Here is a 23,195-nt window from a genome sequence, read left to right on the forward strand (position 1 = left end):
GGGGAGAGTTGGCTGACATGCAGGCAACAGAATACTTTTAAAAAGTGGTAAGGGTTTTTTTATTTTTTTCTCCCACAGAGGCTAGCTGCATGCTCTGCAGGGATACATGGGTGACTCCTGGGATTGGTTGCTGTTTGCCGCACCCCCCCCCCCCTCTCTCTCTCTCTCTCTCTCTCTCTCTCTCTCTCTCTCTCTCTCTCTCTCTCTCTCTCTCTCTCTCTCTCTCTCTCTCTCTCTCTCTCTCTCTCTCTCTCTCTCTCTCTCTCTCTCTCTCTCTCTCTCTCTCTCTCTCTCTCTCTCTCTCTCTCTCTCTCTCTCTCTCTCTCTCTCTCTCTCTCTCTCTCTCTCTCTCTCTCTCTCTCTCTCTCATCTGAGCGAGAGACAGAGAGAAAGAGTGTTGCATTAGTGTGTAAGTGTTAAAAACATGAACCTTCTTAAAGTCATAAAGGAACAATACATTGCTGTGTTCAGGATTGTGTTGAATAGGGAATACCAATGGAATATTGCTATTGCATTGATGTGTAGCTGTTACAGTCCCAGAAAAAAACCATGTAATTTACAATAATTGAAAGAATAATCAAGACTTTGGGTTGAAAGACTGAGCCCGTGGTGACATCTGGCAACTGAAAATTCCCTATTAGTTAGGTTAGGTTAGGGAAAAAATCCTTGAATATGCAAAGCTGCAAATGCTGAACTATGAATAGGCAGGGGAACACTGTGTGACTGTATGTGAAGAACATGTAGGGACAGCGCAGGTGTCAAATTAAACCAACTTTGGTGGAGTGAGGTTTTATTCTTGCAACTTTTCACTGCATGACGGATGGCATTTTCAAGTGAACTGGAAAAGTGGTGAGTAAATCCTAAAGTGGGTGGTATTTAAAAGCTAAAAGTCCAATGATGAACCTGGCCAGTAGAAGCCACGAATCCATCTGATGCATACTGTCACAACAACCAGTCGAAGGTATTGTAATCAAAGAGTGGTAGTAGCATAGGCTACACCATCACTTATACAGCAAAACGTTGCAAAAATAAATCTCATTCCTCCAAAGTTGGTCTAACTTGACACCTGCGTTGTCCATACACGTCCTTCTGCATGACAGAATATTTACAAGATGGGTCACCGGTGTAAGCTACACTACTACCATTCTTTGATCACAGTACCTTTGACTGGTCATTATGACTGTATGCATTGAATGGATTCATGTCTTCTGCTGACCAGGTTCATCGTTGGATTTTGTCTTTTTAATGCTACTTGCTTAAAGATATACTCACCACCTTTCCAGTTCACTTGAAAATTCCATCAGTCATGAGGCAAAACATTGCAAGAATAAAACCTCACTCCACCAAAGTTGGTCTCAACACCTGTGTTTTATATATATATATATATATATATATATATATATATATATATATATATATATATATATATATATATATATATATATATATATATATATATATATATATATATATCAGGTGGTCCAAAAAGATGTATCCATTTTATTATCACTATAATTTCTAGAAAAATTAACCCAGGCTTCTGTGTTTCAGGTGAAATGGAACAGGCAACAAGATATTCTGTGCAGGAGAGGATCAAGATTGTAGAGGTCTCCTTTTGTCCAAACTCAATGACAATTTCGGAGGGACTTTCCAGGGAGAAACGCTCCAACCTGATTCACAATAAAGCGCCTCCTGGACAAATTCAGGGAGACGGGAAGTGTACAGGATAACAATGAAGGTCGCAGTGGCTGGCCACGGTCAGTCAGGACAAAAAATAACATTGTGACTGTGAGACAGCATTTGGAGCAGTCTCCAAGGAAATCTACTAGATGTTTGTCCCTGGAGACTGATCTTTCAAGGAGTTCAGTTATATGCATAATGTGCCAGGATCTTCACCTGTTTCCATATAAGATACAGATGTTACAACATCAGACCAATGCAAATAAGGCTGAGAAATGTGCCTTTGGGCAAACCATCAGTCAGAGAATCGAAGACCATCTTGATTTCTTGGACTTTTTTCATTGACAAGGCAAATTTCCACCTTAATGGTCATGTGAACAAACAGAATATTTGCTTTTGGGCTATGTGGCTCAGCCTCATGAATATCAGTATCGCCCACAACTGTTTGGTGTGCGTTGGGTCGTAATGGCATTCTCGGGCCATACTGGTTCAAGGATGCTGATGCACGTCCAGTAACTGTGAACACAGAGCAATACATTGGACTAATGAGAAGAAAATTCATCCCGGCACTGAGGCACAAGTGAGGAGTGGACATGGATACTGTGAGCAGGATGGAGTAACTGCATTGCTCTGATGCTTCACTGGAATACCTCCATTGCTACTTCCCTGAAGACAGGCTTATCTCCCATTGTACAGACCATCCTTGGCCTGCACATTCTCCAGACCTGTCCCCTTTGAATTATTTTCTGTGGGGATACCTAAAAGACAGGGTCTATGCTAACAATCTCCAAACTATTGCTGTACTCAAGAATAACATTCAAACAGAGATTAAGAGAATTCTCCAAGACATGTTGGACAGGGTCATTAGAAACTTCAATGTGAGAGTAGCCACAGTGATTCAGTGCCAAAGAGCTTGGATTGAGCACATTATAAACTATTGAGCTGTGCTCACAAAATGGTGGTATACAGGGAAAGAAAAATAAACCACACAAAACTTGCATATCTGTAAGACAGGTCTATGAAAAAAAAATTGTAAAGTTTTCCTTTCAATAATAAAGGCTACTTTATCACAAATGGATACATCTTTTTGGACCACCATATATATATATATATATATATATATATATATATATATATATATATATATATATATATATATATATATATATATATATATATATATATATATATATATATATATATTAATTTGACAGATTCAAGGGCTGTCAGTTAGTGGGACGCTGATTACAAGCCATTACTTCAGCTGTGCCTTGAAATGGCACAGGAGTTGCCTTACATTCAAATCCTGTTTGAGAAGGGAACAAGTAGACCAGGGAATGGGTGGTGACTCCTTTGGCAGTCTTTACCCAATCAATTCAGGGTTTCCCTTTCCATGCCAATGATTCTAGCCAGTTTCCATGGGGATCACATGTAATCATCATGGGATTGAGGCAACATCCCATTTATGTCCAGGCAACCTCTGATGTCTTTAGTAGACACTTTTCTAGATATTAGTACTAGTACTAGACTTAGTAGATATTCATTTGTTCACCTTTTCCACTGGTCAGTAGATATTTTAGAAATGTAAGACAACTTATCACTTATTGTTTGGTTAGATACATCCATCAGTGGGATCTGATAAATTTTGTGTTACTGGATCAAGCAAAAGACCTTAACCTGCAACCCTGCACTAACTGAGAGCAAGTAAACAGATGCAGTTCATATAGATCATTATCCACATAAGTCAAGGGGTCTGACATTAATGGCAGCTCTTATTTCCATAAAAATACTATGGAGTTTGTTAGTTACATGTGGCAACTCTAGTCTTTCTAACTCCTGTGTGGCTGTTGATGGCATTGCCATTAGCTGTCAGCCTTTCACAAGGAATGAATGTATCACTGATCAATCCATTTAGGTTCATGCTTGAACATCATATCTCTCATCATTTTTTCTCTTTTCACACTCTGGGGCTACTAAAGCTCAAAGAACCCAACATTGAAGCCATATGTGCACTAGTTAGAAAAAACAAAGAAGTATCTGCAAACACAGGACTCTTCACAGAGAACTCTGCCGCATTGGACCAAAAAAATATTGCATTTCTTGGACATATGTTCTGCCAGCCCTACACAAGCCAGCAGGACCTAAGGAAGAAGCTAGAGAAAGGACTTTGAATGTTATTTACAAGCAGGTAGAGCCCTAACCTGGGAAATTAATGAGAAAATCCCACATTTGCTGGCAGGAATGGGTGAGCAAACAGTGAGACATTATTTGAAGGGACCTAGATTACAGTAGTTGCAGGTCTATGCCTATATCATGAGTAACACATGCCTATCATCCTAAAAAAAAAAAAAATGAGCTTTTGCTGCTCAGTACAAAGATTGGGTTCTTGATGAGTGGTGCAGGGTGTTATAGTCTGATGAGGCAAACTTTGAGGTGGCTGACATGACCTTCCTGTTTTGGGCCACGACATCATTGTGTTCAGGTACAATGCCATAATGCAGTGTGATGTCTTGAATGATACAACAAATTCTGCAGAGTGGCTTTTATTTGCACAGATGATGAAGTAGGACAGGTCTGAAGAAGCGATACACGATACACGGGATAGAATGTTCCCTTAACATGGCTGAATCTGAACAGTAGGGCAAGGGATTCTGCTCTCGCCCCTGTGAATGACCTGTGACCTAGAGAGCTGCTAGACCTGCTCCCTGCATCACAGTTTCCTCTTAATCCATTCCATAATTGCTAATTAACCATACTTTGTTATATTATAATACTTGCAGTCTACCTATACAGAATAGGATAATAAATAGTGATACCTAAGAGATGAATGCACCCAAAACATGAAATAGTGTGAAAATACCAGCAAAGAGATGCTTTGACATTTCATTTCATAACTGTTGTATGTACAGTACCATACAGAAAGTTTTATTAGTCATATTGCCAACATCAGGCATCATTCTGATCCAGAATGTCTTAACCAGGCTACGACATATTACTATATGCCTGCCTTTCACTTTCCTTCGAAAAAAAAAAAAAAATGAAAAGAATCAGCCCTATATGATTACTTTTATTCAAATGACAATATCATAAAGCTTGGAAGACCAGCAATTAATTTTTAAATAGCATAAACTTCAAGAAGCAAGTGGTTGAGGCTGCTACAGTCTCTGTGAGGGACACATTGCCAATGAACTATACGACTTTTTCCTTGAGCAGCACACCAGGCAACTCTACTGGTCTGTTCTCCAGTGGTCAAGTGGGTGGAGCTCCAAGGGGCTAAAATTCTAAGCCTTCGTGAGAACTGAAAAAGGTGCCTTTTCCTACCATGGTGTTGGTAAACTGTTGGTTTTACTAAAGAATACTTAAATGAACCTATCCAGCTACTCTTGAGCTCATCCTGGATGAACCTGAAGACTGCATGAACCAGTTTCAAGTAGAAGTGTTCATGCAGGCTGGGACACCATGCCACACAGCAAAATTATTAATGAACTCATTTGAATTTTGTATTGTGAAGCTGCAAACACCTTGGCTTGGAAACCCACATAATCTTAATTCAATACAAAACATCTGGGCATTCATCAAACATCAGCTGCTGGACACAGACACATCTTCCCTTCTGTGCCTTTAAAGTGCCATTAAGAGAATTGGGACAGCATTAACCATAATTATCTACAAAATCCTTCTGATGCCCCTTCCAAGCATCTTCAGAAGGTTAAGAAGATCAAAAGTTAAGAAGATCTTGATCTTGATCTTGATGGTACAGGTGGCACAGGATCACTCCTGAGCCAGGCCTTTGGATCGGCAACTCCTGTAGAAAGGGGAAAAAAAAAAAAAAAAGAGAAACGAACAGCATCCTCTATCCTAATTGTTCATACACCTGGCACGCCACATTCTCTCCAGAAACTCTTTCACCGCCTCAATCATCCTTTCATTCGCCTCTCTACACAGTCCCAGCAACAACACCATCCATTCCTTTCCTGTCTTCTCCACTCTTTCATTCCTATCATGCCCTAACTCAGTCAGTATCACTTGCATCATCTCATTCCTGTCTCTGGCATACTGCACACACTCCAGCACCACATGTTCCACCGTCTCATCCTCTCCCATGTCACACATCTGGCACACTTTGCTGCGGGACTCAGACCACCTGTAACTCCTTGCATTCACATCCATACACTGTGCCCTCGCTCGGAAGAGAAGATCACCGCCCAGGCTTCCATCATACCACCTTTCATACCTCGGGGCCTCTTTCTCCTTGTACCATTCCAGGGTCTTCTTTCTTTCCATCTCATTCTTCCATTCATTCAGTCCCACACATTTCACTTCTTTGTCTATCTCATTCTTCCATTTTCTCACATCCCATTCGGCTCCCACTCTTCCTCCTCTTGTTACCACCCATTCACGCTCATTTTGATTCCTACCAGCCATTCTTATCGCCCACACAACTTGCAATCCATTCCTGTCTGTCATTCTCATGCATCTCTTCCTCCATTTGCTTCCACTTTCATTCCACAGGTACACCTTCCTTGCTATTCTTGCATCATCCATTCTCTCAAGCCTAATCTTGTACCTAAGTGTGGCTTTTGTCAGTCTTTCTCTGAAGGTGCTCCATCCCATGTCACTGTGACATCTCAAAGATATATTGATCTTGATCTTGATCTTGATGGTACAGGTGGCACAGGATCACTCCTGAGCCAGGCCTTTGGATCGGCAACTCCTGTGGAAGGAGAGAAAAAAAAAAAGAGAGAAACGAACAGCATCCTCTATCCTAATTGTTCATACATCTGGCACGCCACATTTTCTCCAGAAACTCTTTCACCGCCTCAATCATCCTTTCATTCGCCTCTCTACACAGTCCCAGCAACAACACCATCCATTCCTTTCCTGTCTTCCCCACTCTTTCATTCCTATCATGCCCTAACTCAGTCAGTATCACTTGCATAATCTCATACCTGTCTCTGGCATACTTCACACACTCGAGCACCACATGTTCCACCGTCTCATCCTCTCCCATGTCACACATCTGGCACACTTTGCTGCGGGACTCAGACCACCTGTAACTCTTTGCATTCACATCCATACACTGTGCCCTCGCTCGGAAGAGAAGATCACCGCCCAGGCTTCCATCATACCACCTTTCATACCTCGGGGCCTCTTTTTCCTTGTACCATTCCAGGGTCTTCTTTCTTTCCATTTCATTCTTCCATTCATTCAATCCCACACATTCCACTTCTTTGTCTATCTCATTCTTCCATTTTCTCACATCCCATTCGGCTCCCACTCTGCCTCCTCTTGTTACCACCCATTCACGCTCATTTTGATTCCTCCCAGCCATTCTTATCGCCCACACACACAACTTGCAATCCATTCCTGTCTGTCATTCTCATGCATCTCTTCCTCCATTTGCTTCCACTTTCATTCCACTGGTACACCTTCCTTGCTATTCTTGCATCATCCATTCTCTCAAGCCTAATCTTGTACCTAAGTGTGGCTTTTGTGAGTCTAAAGGTGCTCCATCCCATCTCCATCTCAAGGCTTCAACTGCTGTGCACCTCGGTGCACTCAGTGCCATCCTTGCTACTCTATTCTGGCCCACTTCTAACTTATCAATTTCACTTTCATTCTATGCAATCACATCCATACCATACATTATACATGGCACAGCCACACTCTTCCACACTTCTCTCAACACATCATACTTACTTGCTCTCATCCTTGCTGCGCTTCCCAATCGACCTACCCACTGGTTTACCATACTTATCTTTTCATTTTTTGTCTTTGCACACCCACTAGGACTCATCCACATCCCTAAGTACTTGTATTCTTGCACCTGTCTCAACTCATTCTCTCTAAGTCTCCATACCACATTACTTTCATCCTCTGACCTATTCACAATCATTACTTTGCTTTTCTCACTGCTAAACCTTACTCCAAAGTCTTTACCATAGCCATCCACTACATCCAACAGACTTTGAAACTTATCTGCCAATTCACTCATAACAACTACGTCATCTGCATGAAGGAGCACACATACTTTATCATTCCCCACACTTACCCCTACATTCATTCTTCTCATCCTGGCTGCTAGCTCCTCTGTATATAGACTAAAAAGTGTTGGTGACAATATACAGCCCTGCCTAACTCCTCTCTCACTCTTCACCCAGTCTGTTTCTATGTCTCCTAGTCTGTATCTAGCTCTTGTGTCCACATGCATACTTTCCACTATGTTAACTATCTTTGCACTCAATCCAATCTTTTCTAAGACTCTACCTAGCATTTCTCTGTTCACTCTATCATAAGCTTTCTCTATATCCAGAAAACCTAGGTACAATTTACCCCCATCCTTCTTTTTCTTCTCAATCATTTCATTCACCACAAACATATTGTCCTCAGCTCTCCTATCCCTACGGAAACCATTCTGTTCTTCATCCAGCACTCCAGCTCTCTCAATCCATTTACACAGTCTCTCATTCAACACTGCACTGAAAACTTTACCTATTGTACTCACTAATGCAATTGGCCTGTAGTTCTTCAGCTCATTCTTACTCTTAAATCCCCCCTTATGCAACAGACACACTCGGCTCTCATTCCACTTTCTTGGCACTCTCTCTTCATCCCACACTCGGTTGAATAACTCATTCATTCTGTCTATCACTACCTACCCACCATTCTTGTAGAACTCATAGGGTATATCATCTGGACCTGCTGCCTTGCCATTCTTCTGCCTTCTCACACACCTCTCCACTTCATCCCTACTGATTCTTTCATCCAGTTCATCTGCATTCTTCCTTTCCAGTGTTACACATCCTTCTCTCACACTAAACATCTTACCTACCCCACCTACTTCTTCCCAGAACCCTTTGATTGCCTCTCTGATTCCATCCTTCTCTGTTATAACTACACCCTCCACTTTTAGACTCTCCACACCAACACTGTGTGACATATTCTCACCTCTCATGAACTTGTACCATTCATGGCCACCTTACATACCTTTCTCTCTTAAAGATTGAATCACATTCCTTTCACTCTTCACTTTAGCATTCATTATCATTCGTCTTGTCAACCGCTGCTGCTTCACATACGCTGCCCATGCATTCTGATACTCATTCTCTGCCTCATTGCTGTCATGCCTCTTTTTCCTCAGCCATCTACACTGTCTACTCATTCTCTTTCACTCCTTCCTAGCCGTTCTGATTTCATCATTCCACCATGGTTTACATACATTCTTTCTTCTACCTACTCTCACAAACCCTATCTGGTTCTCAGCAGCACCCCTCACATCCTCAACCAGTTTCTCATTCAGATGCTCCACGTCATGCACACTTTCGTCGACCCAGCTTCTCTCACTCAGATCAACCTGAAAGTTCTTCCACCCTACATCTCTCAGTCTCCATTTCTTTTTCTTACTTGCCACTTTCACTTCATTCTTACCCTGCATCAAGCACTCCACAACCAGCATGTTGTGATCAGACACAATATCAACCAAACCATCCTCATCTATCCACATATGCGACACAATTTCACGCATTCTTCCATTCACCAACACGTAGTCAATTGCCGATTCCTGCTCTCTTGCACTCCAAGTCACACGCCCCTCAGCCAAAGTAACATTCAGATTTTCCAGCTCCAGTTCATTAACAAACTCTCCAAGCATTTCACCATTCCTGTTCACCTGTTCTCCCAGTATTCCCACATGTGCATTCATGTCACCCATAACTAGCACTCTCTCCTCTCCATGCTCTCTCACAACTTTCTTAAGTATGTCATACTTCCTCCTATTTTCCCTCTCTGCTCTTTCGCCCATGACAGTCATGTACGCTACCACCAGTACCACCTTCTCTGGTCTGCCACGACCATCCATGCATTCCACTCTGACTGCAAGCACATCCTCACTACTTGTACACTCCCCCACATCAATCTCCTCTACTTTCAGTCCTCTTTCTTTTTTGTAGAGTAGGGCTACGCCTCCTCCCAGTGTTTCCTGTGCCTTACGCCCCTTTCCAATCTTAACATACTCGCATCCCTCCATTCGTAAATCATCTCTCAGGTGAGTCTCAGTGAGCCCGACTAAGTCGAACTTCCACTCCCTGAGCTCCTTGCATACATCCTCAAACTTGCCCACACCCCATCCTCTCACATTCATACAGCCAATCTTCACACATTTACTTGCCATGTTCGCTGACATCAGTGGGTCCTCCTCGTCATGCGTCGTCCACACAACACACCTGCCTCGCCCTCATCCATTCGGCCAGTCGACGTCCTAGCCTCTCATTCCCGTTGTGGTTGAGGTGGACCCCGTCTCTCCCGAAGAATTTGTCCTGGTTGAGGATCCCATCCATGTCTAGGAAGCTCACATTGCCCTTCTTCTCTGCCATCCATTCCATCTTGACCTTCATGATTTCCATGCATATCTTGCGGTTCGTTTCTCTTCTGACCTTCTCATACTGCACTCCTTCCCGTGGGTGCCGCAGGACCCCCACCACAGCCACACACATCTTTTCTTCTGCTGCCCTCACTGCTTCTATCACTTCCTTTACTGTGTCTTCAGCACCTGCCTCTACTAAGTTGTTGCCTCCTCCTTGGATAACTAGCAGGCCTCTCTCATCCATTTCTTGCACTTCTTCCTTGACTTTCCTCTTGATGTCTTGGATCTTAGCACCTCCCATGCTGGTGCACTCAATTTCCCTTCTCACAAACTCGGGAGATCATTTAGGTGATCTTGGTCTTGATAGTGCAGGTGGCTCGGGATCACTCCTAAGCCAGGCCTTTGGATCGGCAACTCCTGTAGAAGGAAAAAAAAAAAAAAAACGACCAGCATCCTCTACACTAATTGTTCCTACATCTGGCACGCCACATTCTCTCCAGAAACTCTTTCACCTCCTCAATTATTCTTTCATTCGCCTCTCTACACAATCCCAGCAACAACACCATCCACTCCTTTCCTGTCTTCTCCACTCTTTCATTCCTATCATGCCCTAACTCAGTCAGAATCACTTGCATCATCTCATTCCTGTCTCTGGCATACTTCACACATTCTAGCACCACATGTTCCACCGTCTCATCTCTCCCATGTCACACATCTGGCACACTTTCCTGCAGGACACGGACCTTTGCTGTAACTCCTTGCGTTCACATCCATACACTGTGCCCTCGCTCGGAAGAGAAGATCACCACCCAGGCTTCATTCATACCACCTTTCATACCTCGGGGCGCCTTTCTCCTTGTACCATTCCAGGGTCTTCTTTCTTTCCATCTCATTCTTCCATTCATTCAGTACCCCACATTTCATTTCTTTGTCTATCTCATTCTTCCATTTTCTCACATCCCATTCAGCTCCCACTCTGCCTCCTCTTGTTACCACCTATTCATGCTCATTTTGATTCCTCCCGGCCATTCTTATCGCCCACACAACTTGTAATCCACTCCTGTCTGTCATTCTCATGCACCTCTTCCTCCATTTGCTTCCACTTTCATTCCACTGGTACACCTTCCTTGCTATTCTTGCATCATCCATTCTCTCAAGCCTCATCTTGTACCTAAGTGTGGCTTTTGTGAGTCTTTCCCTAAGGGTGTTCTATCCCATATCACCTCTCAAGACTTCAATTGCTGTGTACCTCGGTGCACTCAGTGCCATCCTTGCTACTCTATTCTGGCCCACTTCTAACTTATTAATTTCACTTTCATTCCATGCAATCACATCCATACCATACATTATACTTGGCACAGCCACACTCTTCCACACTTCTCTCAAGACATCATACTTACTTGCTCTCATCCTTGCTGTGCTTCCCAATCGACCTACTCACTGGTTTACCATACTTATCTTTTCATTCTTTGCCTTCTTTCTTGTAATGTGGAGAAAACTCAGAGAGCAAGGTAAAGCCACTTGTACACACCGCTGGTGATGATGTTGATCAACAGCCACTTAATACCTTATCCAATCCCAGTAATCATTCATAATGGGGATCTCACAGCATCAGCACCACTTGCCACTGATGGCACTCTTAATAGACATCTTATAGTTTCATCGACTAAGACTTATATGAACCTAAAAAATATAGTGAATAATTTTTCCTTTGCAGTTACTACAATATGGAGAATCATGCAGCCATGTGACTAATTCATTATATTGCTTATCAGGAAGAAGAAATTACCAATGAGTGCAGTATACAATTTTATTATGTAATTGAAACACTGAATATATGAGATGAGGCTAGCGAGTGCAAGTGTCATCACCTGCCTTTGAGCATCCATCATGTGTTGTCACCTCTCTCTGTGGTTGTGTTGTATACTCTTTATTCTCGGAAGAACGTTTAGGCGTTGGCCGAGATCCGTTAGCTACTTTGCCACATCACACAATTTTTCTTAACCCTTTCATTCCGGTAATCATATATGAACGATTGCATCTGTGCGTCCGTAGCGACGGCGATCGTTCCCGTAATCAAGAATTTTCGCGCCTCAATTTTGAGCTCCAAGCACGGTTTCTCGAGTCAGATGGCGCGTGGAAGTGTCTGGCATCTGCTTCCACCCGTAGTATTGCCATTAGCTCTGTATATTTAGCGGTAACTTAGCTATTCTCCCATTCTGAGGGCGACACTTGGCAACCCCAGCGACCCGCCGTGTGGAAAGCACCCTGATAAGAGCCAAGGGACCTGATAAAAGCGAAGGACACGAACAGCCTGATAACAGGGAAGGATCTCAGATCATAACTCACCATGGAGTAAGACAGATCATTTTTATTTAGCAGTGCTTCTGAGCCTGAAGACAGTGACAGTGATTATTTAGAGGAAGAAACTGAAGAAAGCGAAGACAACAGTAGTGAGAGAGAGAGAGAGAGAGAGAGAGAGAGAGAGCTAACAGGTTGGCACGTGCAGAGGCGTCCGTGTGTGTGTGTGTGTGTGTGTGTGAGAGAGAGAGAGAGAGAGAGAGAGAGAGAGAGAGAGAGAGAGAGAGAGAATGTTATTTGCTTGAAACTTGATATATACTCTCTCTCTCTCTCTCTCTCTCTCTCTCTCTCTCTCTCTCTCTCTCTCTCTCTCTCTCTCTCTCTCTCTCTCATTGGAAGTGTACAATTTCTCTTCCAAGATGAGAGAGAGAGAGAGAGAGAGTGTGTGTGTGTGTGTGTGTGTGTGTGTGTGTGTGTGTGTGTTCTCTGGGCTGTTTCTGGTTGACGGATCACACAGCGAGATCCTTGATAAGCCATAACTAACCTTTTCAGAGATCACATCGAGTTACAAAGTACATCATTGTATTCAGAATAACACAGAGAAAAAAAAATATTAGTATTCAAACAGTCTTCTGACAATTTCTAGGTTTATGATTTTTACCCGTCATGGCTTATGGGAAAATAGTTTAATCACCGGAATATAAGGGTTAAATATATCAGTTCTTTTTACTTCCTTTTTGAAATTCAAGTATTAAGTATGGATTATTTAGCTCATCAAACCATACAATGCTATGAATGGTTTGGGTTTTAAAATGATAAATAGTCAGGGTTTTACATAAATATCACAACATTTGACAACATAGCTTTGCGGCGTTGTCATTTAGGTTGAGATTATTGGTAGGGTTAGGTGACTCAGGTGAGAGAGAGAGGAGTGGCTCAGCCTCTCGAGGGTGACTCCCGCAATGGAAGCAACTTCCAAGTGCCCGCGTGTTCTTCACAGCTGGGAGAACAACAAGAATAAGTATTTTTTAGAAGGGAAGGGCCAATTAGAGGTCCTATCATTGCATCCTCCAGAGCAATAGCTCGAACAACCAAAGGCACAGGCCTTTGGTTGTTCGTTTTGGTGGATGAGTGAAACGACTGTGTGAAGAATCTGTTCTGCCCCAAATCGAGATAATGCGAAACATTTACCATGAACAAATTAATTCTAGAAAAAAAATTCTTTACACATTATCATACAATACTGAGAGAGAGAGAGAGAGAGAGAGAGAGAGAGAGAGAGAGAGAGAGAGAGAGAGAGAGAGAGGGTGGGGGGGACGATCGCCTGTCCTTTCCACCAAGGTGTTAAATTGATAATTGGTCCTGTAGAGAGAGACCCAGCAACGTAGCTCACGGCCAATGCCCAAACGTTCTTCCAGGAGTAAAACCACTATAGGTAGTTGTAGGGACATGGGAACACCTGGTGAGTAGAAACGCTGTGTATTTACTAAAATTAGTTAACTGATGGACATGGCATATGCCACACACTCAGTTGTCATTAAGATTCTGCTTGTTTGTATTCATCTAACTGGACTCAGTGGACTGGGTGAAGCAAGGTTGACATGCATTGAGTAACAACATTTACTATTCCCAGTCAAATGTAATGGTAATGCCATATGGATAATAAATACAACTTATGCTTTAAACATCTCTCTGCATCCTTCAAATATGAATATTAGGTAAACCTGAATGAATACGTAATACAGTAATACTACAATGATGCTGCCTACAGTCAGTGAACGCTGGCCTTGTGTCGCGGCAGTACATGTTACTTCGGAAGCACGTTTTACTTATGGCCTCTCAGGCGGCCTCAGCAAGCCAAAAAAAAAAAAAAAAAAGCGCTAGGAGAAATTGATTTATTGGCATATCAAGTGCATCTTTCCTCCACACTCACTCCCATAACAAAAATTACCAGTATTACATATATAGGTCACATGTTTCAGTGTTCATTGTGTCTGGTGATGCGTGATTGCCTCTGTTTTCTGGGTGAAGAAATATTTTGTTCTGTTCATGCTGTGGTGTTTGTAGTGATGAGTGGGAAGCAGACAAGTCCTGGTGATATAATTAAATCATAGGTCTTCATATGTTGGGCTTGAATGATGTCGATATAGCAAAATATGTGAATTTAAAGATGTGAAACTTCCAGAACCAAATATGAAAATTCAAGGGAGGCAATGAGGAATTGTTTTTTTTTTTTTTTTCACAACCACAGTGGTGGCATCCTACTATGTTACTCCTTGTCATCTATCTTCCCAACAAAAGCAGTTGAACTCTAATCTGTCTCTGATGACAAGGCACCTCAAGGGAAGCAGTGGGGATGCCAATACTGTGGCTGTGAAAAGACAGTTCCTTACTGCTTCCCTTGACGAATTTTTGAGTGAGGTTTTGCATGTTTTGCGTTTCCTAATCTACTTGTTTTGCTATATCAACACTATTCAAGCCCAACATGCAAAGATCTATGACTGAATGACATCACTGTGACTTGTGTGCCTTGCACTCATCACTATAAAGACCACATAAACAGAACAAAATGTGTTTTATCCAGAGAGAGAGAGAGACAGAGAGAGAGAGAGAGAGAGAGAGAGAGAGAGAGAGAGAGAGAGAGAGAGAGAGAGAGAGAGAGAGAGAGAGAGAGAGAACAATTATGAGTCACTAAAGATAATATGAATACTGACAATGGTAATTAATACTGATCATTGTTGCTATCGGCGTGAATGAGGAGATATGCACTTGAGATGCCAATAAGTCAGTTTGTCCCAGTCCCATTTTTATACATGTTAGGAGGTCTTCAGAGTTTATATTAAGTAAAACGCGCTTCCTGAGTAATGTGTGCTTCCGAGATCGGAGTTCGCTGGCTGTATTTTATCTGTAACATTGTTGGTCACATCCTCACAGCAAGAGAAATGTATCTAACCATGTTACAGCATTGGGATCATGTCAAGATTAGCAAACCCAACATATCCATATCAAGAACAGAGAACTCAGTGATCTTCATGTAAAGAATGTCCAACCCGAATGTTTTTATGTAAAGAAAAGCAAACCTTGACAAAATATGAATAAGTGAAATTAGGGGAAAAAATTGAAAATATGAACTCATTTTATTGATGAATAAACCTAACCTAACCTAATCTAAAGGATATCTGAATAAAGAAGTTAGAACCAGTATATGAAAACAGTTATTGAACCATTGAGGGTTCCTGAAGGTTAACTAGTGATCAGAAGCTTTAAAATTTAATCAGTTATTGAAATGTCTGGTACTGAAGTACCGAAGCGTTCATGTCAAGAACAGGGAACCTGACTATTCCCTTGTAAAGAATAACAATCCCAATAATCTTGTAAGGAAAAGTGAATCCTGCTGTGAGTGGGTTCACTAATCTTGACATGATCCCAGCATTGTGTTAATTGTTTGTTGGGGAAGTTTGAGCCTGACGCTGAGCAACTGTCAACCAGGAGGGGTATGTACAGACAGAGGTCCTTTGATAAAGTATAGCAGAGGAATTAAGATGCAGACAAGGAGATGGACCAGTAAATTGAAATAAAAGACAACAGGATCAAAATACTTCAGGAGAGATTACTCCAAAGCCAAAGCAAATTGAGTGGTTAGAAAATAGGTTTATGGAACACGTTTATAACAAAAGTCAATAATTGGCTAAGGAAATGTTCTGAAGTACTGTGATGGGAGAGTTGAGTAGTGGACATGTTAGTGGTAAATGCTTCACATAATTGTTGTGAAGAAAAGTTTGTCAGATTAGCAGATTTCACATACTTAAGTGTCATGAACTGCATATGACCTATTAACCGATGATATGCATTGTTTCATTTAGAGAAGTGAGAGAAAGAAAGAGCACCCAAGAAAAAAATAAATAATGGTATCCATGGAATGAGTTGTGAGAAGTAAATTCTGGAACCACATGAGTATGCTTCCCAAGAATGGCTGAATAACAAAAATTGTTAAACAGCAAACATGACTTCACATGAAATATCAGCAACAGTCAAAACACTAAAAATAATTGTTGTTGTTGTTATTATTGGAGGGAAACAGAAAAAAAAAAAAAAAAAAAAAAAAAAAAAAAAATATATATATATATATATATATATATATATATATATATATATATATATATATATATATATATATATATATATATATATATATATATATATATATATATATATATATATATTGTTGCAAACAACGATGTAAAACAAAAAGAAGTAAGAACTAATGAAAGAAGGAGTGAGAGAACGAAGCAGGAAAGAATGAAGAGAGAGAGAGAGAGAGAGAGAGAGAGAGAGAGAGAGAGAGAGAGAGAGAGAGAGAGAGAGAGAGATGAGTGAGAGAGTGAGTGGGCAAGAGTGAAGGTGGTTCGATGAGTCTTTGCTCTGCTAACCATTACCTTGAAAGTTGTATATTCTCCTCCCAGTCTCCTTCCCTACTTAATTTTAATACTTTCCCTTTATCCCTTCATGTTGAGCCTCATATAGTTAATAGCAGAAGAGTTTTTCTTAATGATAAATTAATCAGTATTCACTCAGCCCCCAAAGCTTAGTCACTAGAATTTTCATAAGTAAAGCATTTCATTCATGTAAGCCAGTGTTGAGTGGGGCGTGACAGCAAACAAGTGGTCGAGTGTATGTATGTATGTCACCACCTGACCCCCTCTCTTGTATCAATCCCATAGTAGCAGAGTAGGAGAGCATCTGGCTCTCGTTCCCACAGTCAGATACAGCCCACCCTTGAGAGGAATTGGATGTATAGTCAGGAGGCAGATGCACAGAAGAGAATGGGTAGGGGTTTTACAAGTAGACAGGCCTTTTGTTCTAAGGGGATAACTGAATAATCACACAGTAAGCCCCTGCATATATGTGTAACTTTAGGTGTCTCTTTCCAGCTGCCTGTTAGTATATATAGCTGTGACCTATGTCAGATATTCGGGACCTGACTCCTTGGTTAAGTGTGTATGTAAGCCGGGTTTTATTGCAGTGAGTGGTCTCTGACCCTCCTGTTTGTTTTTGTGGGCAGGTTGTCTATGTGTGTATTGTTCTGTTAAATGTTACTGTTATCCATTGCTCTCATAGAGAGCCTGGAAGCAGAGGATATGCTGCTGCATAGTAGAATATTCTCCTTTTCCGGGTCGTATTGTTTCTGTGAAAGAGGGCATATTTGTTTCCCAGGAAGGTGAATACAACAGTGCACAGCAGGAGGAGATAGTTTTGTACAGAAGTGGGAGGAAACTGTCTTGGTGTTTGTGAGGCCGGTATCCTGTAAAACGTATTATCCTTGTACGTGTTTGTCGCTTATTGTAACTGTCTTCTTTCTAGAACGTGGCTGGCGATTCTTGCCCAGGCTGTTGGAATTAGTAGTTGTTGTATTATGTTCCTTTGCCTGTGGGTGGGTAAAAACAGGCTGGTGACCTCATTAGTGTGACCTGGCATTATGACTGGTCATGTAAAGGGTGCAGGAGTCAGAAGGGACCCTGTACACCCTTAATTAAGCCCTGCACCAAGTCACATAACTGGTGACTTAGAGAAACAAGTATAGTCTGTAGCAGTTCGAAGAAGGGCAAGAAATTATGTGGTGACCCAAGACGACGCAGGAACAGAAAAAAAAAATAAGAAGAATATCTAAGAAGGCACAAGAAGTAGATGTAGGAAGGGAAGCATAATAACAGAAGAAAGAAGGGAATAGACAGAAACCAGAAGATAGTGTGGGATGAAGTCAGTGGCACAAGAAGTAGATGTAGGAAGGGAAGCATAATAACAGAAGAAAGAAGGGAATAGACAGAAACCTGAAGATAGTGTGGGATGAAGTCAGCGAAGCACAGACAGTCAAATGGAGACACAAGAGCAAATAGAAAGATTACCAGTATATATTGCAGGCCAATGAGTCAAGAGAAGATACTGAGAACAACAACAATATCCAGGCCCAAAAGTTCCAATAACTAGTAGATAAGAGAAGCAGAAGATGGCAAAAAAAAAAAAAAAGGAGAATAAGAGATATACAAGCAAATACCAAGATGAGGAGAAGATATCGCAGGATGAGGAAGCAATAGTGAAGCAGAAGATGGCAAGAGACAAAGACATACATGATATACAAGAACAAATACCAAGACAAATAGAAGATATCGTAGGCCGAGGAATCAAGATAGTGAAGCAGAAGATGGCAAAAGACAAAGACGAATAAGAGATACATGAACAAATATCAAGACAAACAGAAGATATCACAGGCTGAGAAATCGAGATAAAGAAGCAGAAGATGGCAAAAGACAAAGGTGAACAAGAGAGAAAGAGGTAAATTACAAGATTAAGAGAAGCAACGGAACAAGAGAGAAGAAGCTTCTAGAATCAACTCCCACACCCTGAAGTTATCGGAGGACTAAGAAATAGCAGAACCGAAGACGGTCAGCGAATGTTGACATGACCAATGACATAGCCCAGAGGATGATCAGCTGACTAATAGATTAGCGTATAACTAATAGATATCGCAAGGAAGAGAGCCAGGTGTCTATGACTTGTATCAAATTTTGAGGGAGTAAGAAAATGGATTATATATGAAAATGTTACAAAAATAACCCATAATGGTAATCATAAGGTTTAGGGCGAGAACATTGTGCAATGGCGGGAATATAGGCAGTAGGGAAACCAGAGATAGCCACTAGATATCGCAGAGGGGAGTCCCAGATCTGGAAGGGCCAGATTAGGGCGAGATAGGGGGCGAGATGGCTCATCTCACCAGATTGCTGGTAGAGTTTAAAAGTTTGCAGTGCAGTCTGTCACAGCTCAGATTGATAGGTATTGTAGGTAGGAGTATTTTGTTGGTTATTATTATGATGTGTAATATTATGTGTTGAAGTGAAAAGGTAACTTTACTGATTATTCGGATATTTTTGTAAAATTGAACGTTAATGTGGTGCTGAACGCTTCATGTGTAATAATCATACTTGAATCTTGTAATATATTGAAGTGGAATTTTGCAGTTGTGTAACGTGATACTCTGGAAAAATTGTTGTATTTAATTTTAGCGAATTAAAATTAGAAAGTTAGTAGTGTATGCTGTTATCCCATTGAATACCTAGTCTAAGCAAGTGTGCAACACTGGAAATCACAATAATTGTGGTGGTAACAATGTGTATATACATATGATTACAAAGTCAATCATAAACTAAACTTTTCTGTGCTGTATACCTCTCACCTAACTCCTATAATTATGAAAAATTCTTTGACCATTTAACTTTCAAAATGGAATACACTCTGACTCTTCTTTTTTGCAGAGATCTCCATTTTTGGAGACTTCAGTGTTCACCACCAACCTAGCTTTCCTCTACCTCCACTGACCATCCTAGTGAATTCGCCTTGAACTTTGCCATCCTCCATGACCTAGAGCAGCTGGTGCAATACCCTACTTGTATTTCTGACAGTCTTGGAGATACTCCCAGCATTCTTGACCTCTTCCTAACCTCTACCGTATATACCGGACTATAAGATGACCGGTTATACAAGACAACCCCCAATTTTCGAGGGAAAAAATTTGGTTTCGAGCTATTATCCCTATATTAGACAACCCCTCCACCTTCAATGGTGTAGGGTGCTTTTGATTACATGGCTCCCCGAAGGATAACGGATTGCGTCATACTCTGGTTTACTGCTGCCCCAACACTAGTAGATCAAGATGTAAGAAGTTAAAGGAATTAAAAAGCTACATATTGCACGTATATTACTTTTACTAAACAATACTCTGAATTTTTAAAATGTAAAGAAACATTATAAAAAACAACAGCACCACCATGCCGAGAGGACTAATACCTTGTTCCAACAATTTCCTGAAACATTCGAAACATACATATTTAATTAAAAACCTTCAAAATCATCTTCATCTGATACAGCAAGGATGTCAAATATATCTTGAGATACTTTATTATCGGCGTCATGATTTCTGTGAATAGGCAACTGATTGTTGTAATTTGGTGGGCCGGGGGCCTGTCGGCCAGTCCGTGACGTTGTCAGTAAACATTCGACACCCATTAAGTTAGGATGGGACTGTGTGTGTGTGTGTATGTATGCGTAATATATATATATATATATATATATATATATATATATATATATATATATATATATATATATATATATATATATATATATATATATATATATATATATATATATATATATATATATATATATATATATATATATATATATATATATATATATATATATTACGCATACATGTGTGTGTGGCTGCGGAATGAATTCCAAATTACAGGGGCGCTGAATATTCATCACGGAGTTATTGGTTTGTTTTATTCTCGGTGTATAAGACAACCCTTAGATTTAGAAGCCTTAAATTTGGCAAAAAATCTCGTCTTACAGTCCGGTAAATACGGTAATCCTTCTGCTTATGCTGTCACCTTATCTTCTCTATTGGGCTCCTCCGATCACAATCTCATATCTGTACCTTATCCTATCACTCCAATCCCTCCCCAGGATCCTGTTCTTGTGCTGTTCATGATAGAGAGGTGGCCCACAAATGTACTTGAGCCTTCCATCATCTGAATCTCGCGCGCCAGTTTTCCTCATCCTTACAGCTGCTACCTTTGTACAGGGATCTTATCCATCCATGTATAGAGTATGCTTTACATGTCAGGATGGAATGAAAAATTTTTTGTCTCATTAACTCCTCTTTTCTGACTGACTGTCTTCAGACTTTCTCATCGCTACAGTGTTTTCTTTTTTTTTTCTTTTTTTTTCATGTAGGAGGGACACCGGCCAAGGGCAACAACAATCCAATAAAAAAAAAAAAAAACTCACTGAGGTACCGGTTCCTGAACAGGGTCCAAAGCGGTAGTGAAAATTTGAATAATAAGTGTTTTGAAACCTCCCTTTTGAAGAAATTCAAGTCATAGGAAGGTGGAAATACAGAAACAGACAGGGATTTCCAGAGTTTACCAGAGAAAAGGATGAATGATCGAGAATACTAGCTAACCCTTGCATTAGAGAGGTGGACAGAATAGGGGTGAGAGAAAGAAAAAAGTCTTGTGTAGCGAGGCCACGAGAGGAGGGGAGGCATGCAGTTAGCAAGATCAGAAGAGCAGTTAGCATGAAAATAGCGGTAGAAGATAGCAAGAGATGCAACACTGCAGCTATGAGAAAGAGGCTGAAGACAGTCACTAAAAGGAGGGGAGTTGATGAGACGAAAAGCTTTTGATTCCACCCTGTCTAAAAGAGCGGTATGAGTGGAACCCCTCAGACATGTGACGCATACAACATTCATGGATGGATAAGGCCCTTCTACAGAGTTAGCAGCTGGGTGGGGGGTGAGAAAAACCGGCAAAGACATCTCAGAACACATAACTTCATAGAAGCTCTTTTAGCTAGAGATATGAAGTTTCCAGTTTAGATTATAAGAAAAAAAGACAGACCAAGGATGTTCAGTGTAGAAGAGGGGGATAGGTAAATGTCATTGAAGAAGAGGGGATAGTTGTCTGGAAGGTTGTGTCGAGTTGATAGATGAAGGAATTAAATTTTTTGAGGCATTGAACAGTACCAAGTTTGCTCTGGCCCACTCAGAAATTTTAGAAAAATCAGAAGTGAGACGTTCTGTGGCTTCCCTACATGAACTGTTTACTTCCTGAAGGGATGGGCGTCCATGAAAAGTCGTGGAAAAATACAGGGTGGTATCATCAGCGTATGAGTGAATAGGACAAGAAGTTTGGACTACTACTACTACTACTACTACTAATACTAGTATTACTACTACTACTACTACTACTACTACTACTACTACTACAACCACTACTAATACCTCCATCACCACCACCACCAGCACAGCAACAACAAAAACAACAACAACGAATATAACAACAACAACAACAACAACATAAACTACTACTGCTACTACAACTACTACTACTACTACTACTACTACTACTACTACTACTACTACTACTACTATTACTACTACTAGTACTACCACCACAACGAAGAACAACAACACGACCATCACCACCACCACCACCAACAACAACAACAGCAACCACAACAACAACAACAACAACAACAACTACTACTACTACTACTATTACTACCACCACCACGAAGAACAACAACAACACGACCACCACCACCACCACCACCACCACCACCAACAACAACAACAACAACAACAACTACGACTACTACTACTACTACAAATACTACTACTACTGTTACTACTACTGTTACTACTACTACTACTACTACTACTACTACTACTACTACTACTACCACCTCCACCCCATGTTTATTGATGTGTCAATTAGGGGCTCCATTACTTGGAGGTCATTAGCCCCAGCTCTCGCTAATGACTGTGGCATCCAACCATATCTAATACTCTATAATATAAACATTAGTTGTTAACTATAAATTCACTCTACCTCTACCCTATCTACTCTTATGCCACTCTCCACCACTGTAGCATCGCAGTCGAGGCCTCCTAAGTCTGCAGGTATGGGAGTGGAATGCCTTGTCCCCCTGAGACACAGGAGGGCAGATCTGAGGAGGGAGAATGAGAGACGGCACCTCATCCATGCGACGACATGGCTCCTTGGCTGGTGCTTCTTTTCTGCCATTAGGTCGGCTAGTCTTGAGTAGAAGCACTGAGCCTTGGAGCCCATCCCGCCAGATGTGGTGAAGACCAGAGGTGTGAAGCTGCCCTGGTCAACGTGTTGGATTCTCTCCCCATACGCTCGGATCTTCTCCTGCTCATTCTTGCGGTGGGCGGCCTCCAGGGAGAGTTCGTGGTGACAGGCGGCCATCGGGTCAAAGATCCGTA

At 41.3% G+C, this 23,195-nt stretch overlaps 1 protein-coding gene across 7 annotated transcripts in view; it reads left to right on the top strand.

Moving 5' to 3' along the window:
- LOC135100634 (ketosamine-3-kinase-like) overlaps positions 1-2,754 on the top strand; it is a 60,318-nt gene extending 57,564 nt beyond the window's left edge. For 4 of the 7 annotated variants that reach the window (XR_010268847.1, XR_010268850.1, XR_010268845.1 and 1 more), the window contains 2 exons: positions 79-409; positions 1,552-2,754. The gene's annotated coding sequence lies outside the window, so the exon portion shown is untranslated. The remainder of the gene's footprint in view (positions 1-78; positions 410-1,551) is intronic. The other 3 variants (XR_010268848.1, XM_064003705.1, XR_010268849.1) reach the window with 2 other exon arrangements.
- Positions 2,755-23,195: the final 20,441 nt, after the last annotated feature.

The sequence above is a fragment of the Scylla paramamosain genome, chromosome 5 (genome assembly GCF_035594125.1).
Source record: "Scylla paramamosain isolate STU-SP2022 chromosome 5, ASM3559412v1, whole genome shotgun sequence".
NCBI lineage: Eukaryota > Metazoa > Arthropoda > Malacostraca > Decapoda > Portunidae > Scylla > Scylla paramamosain.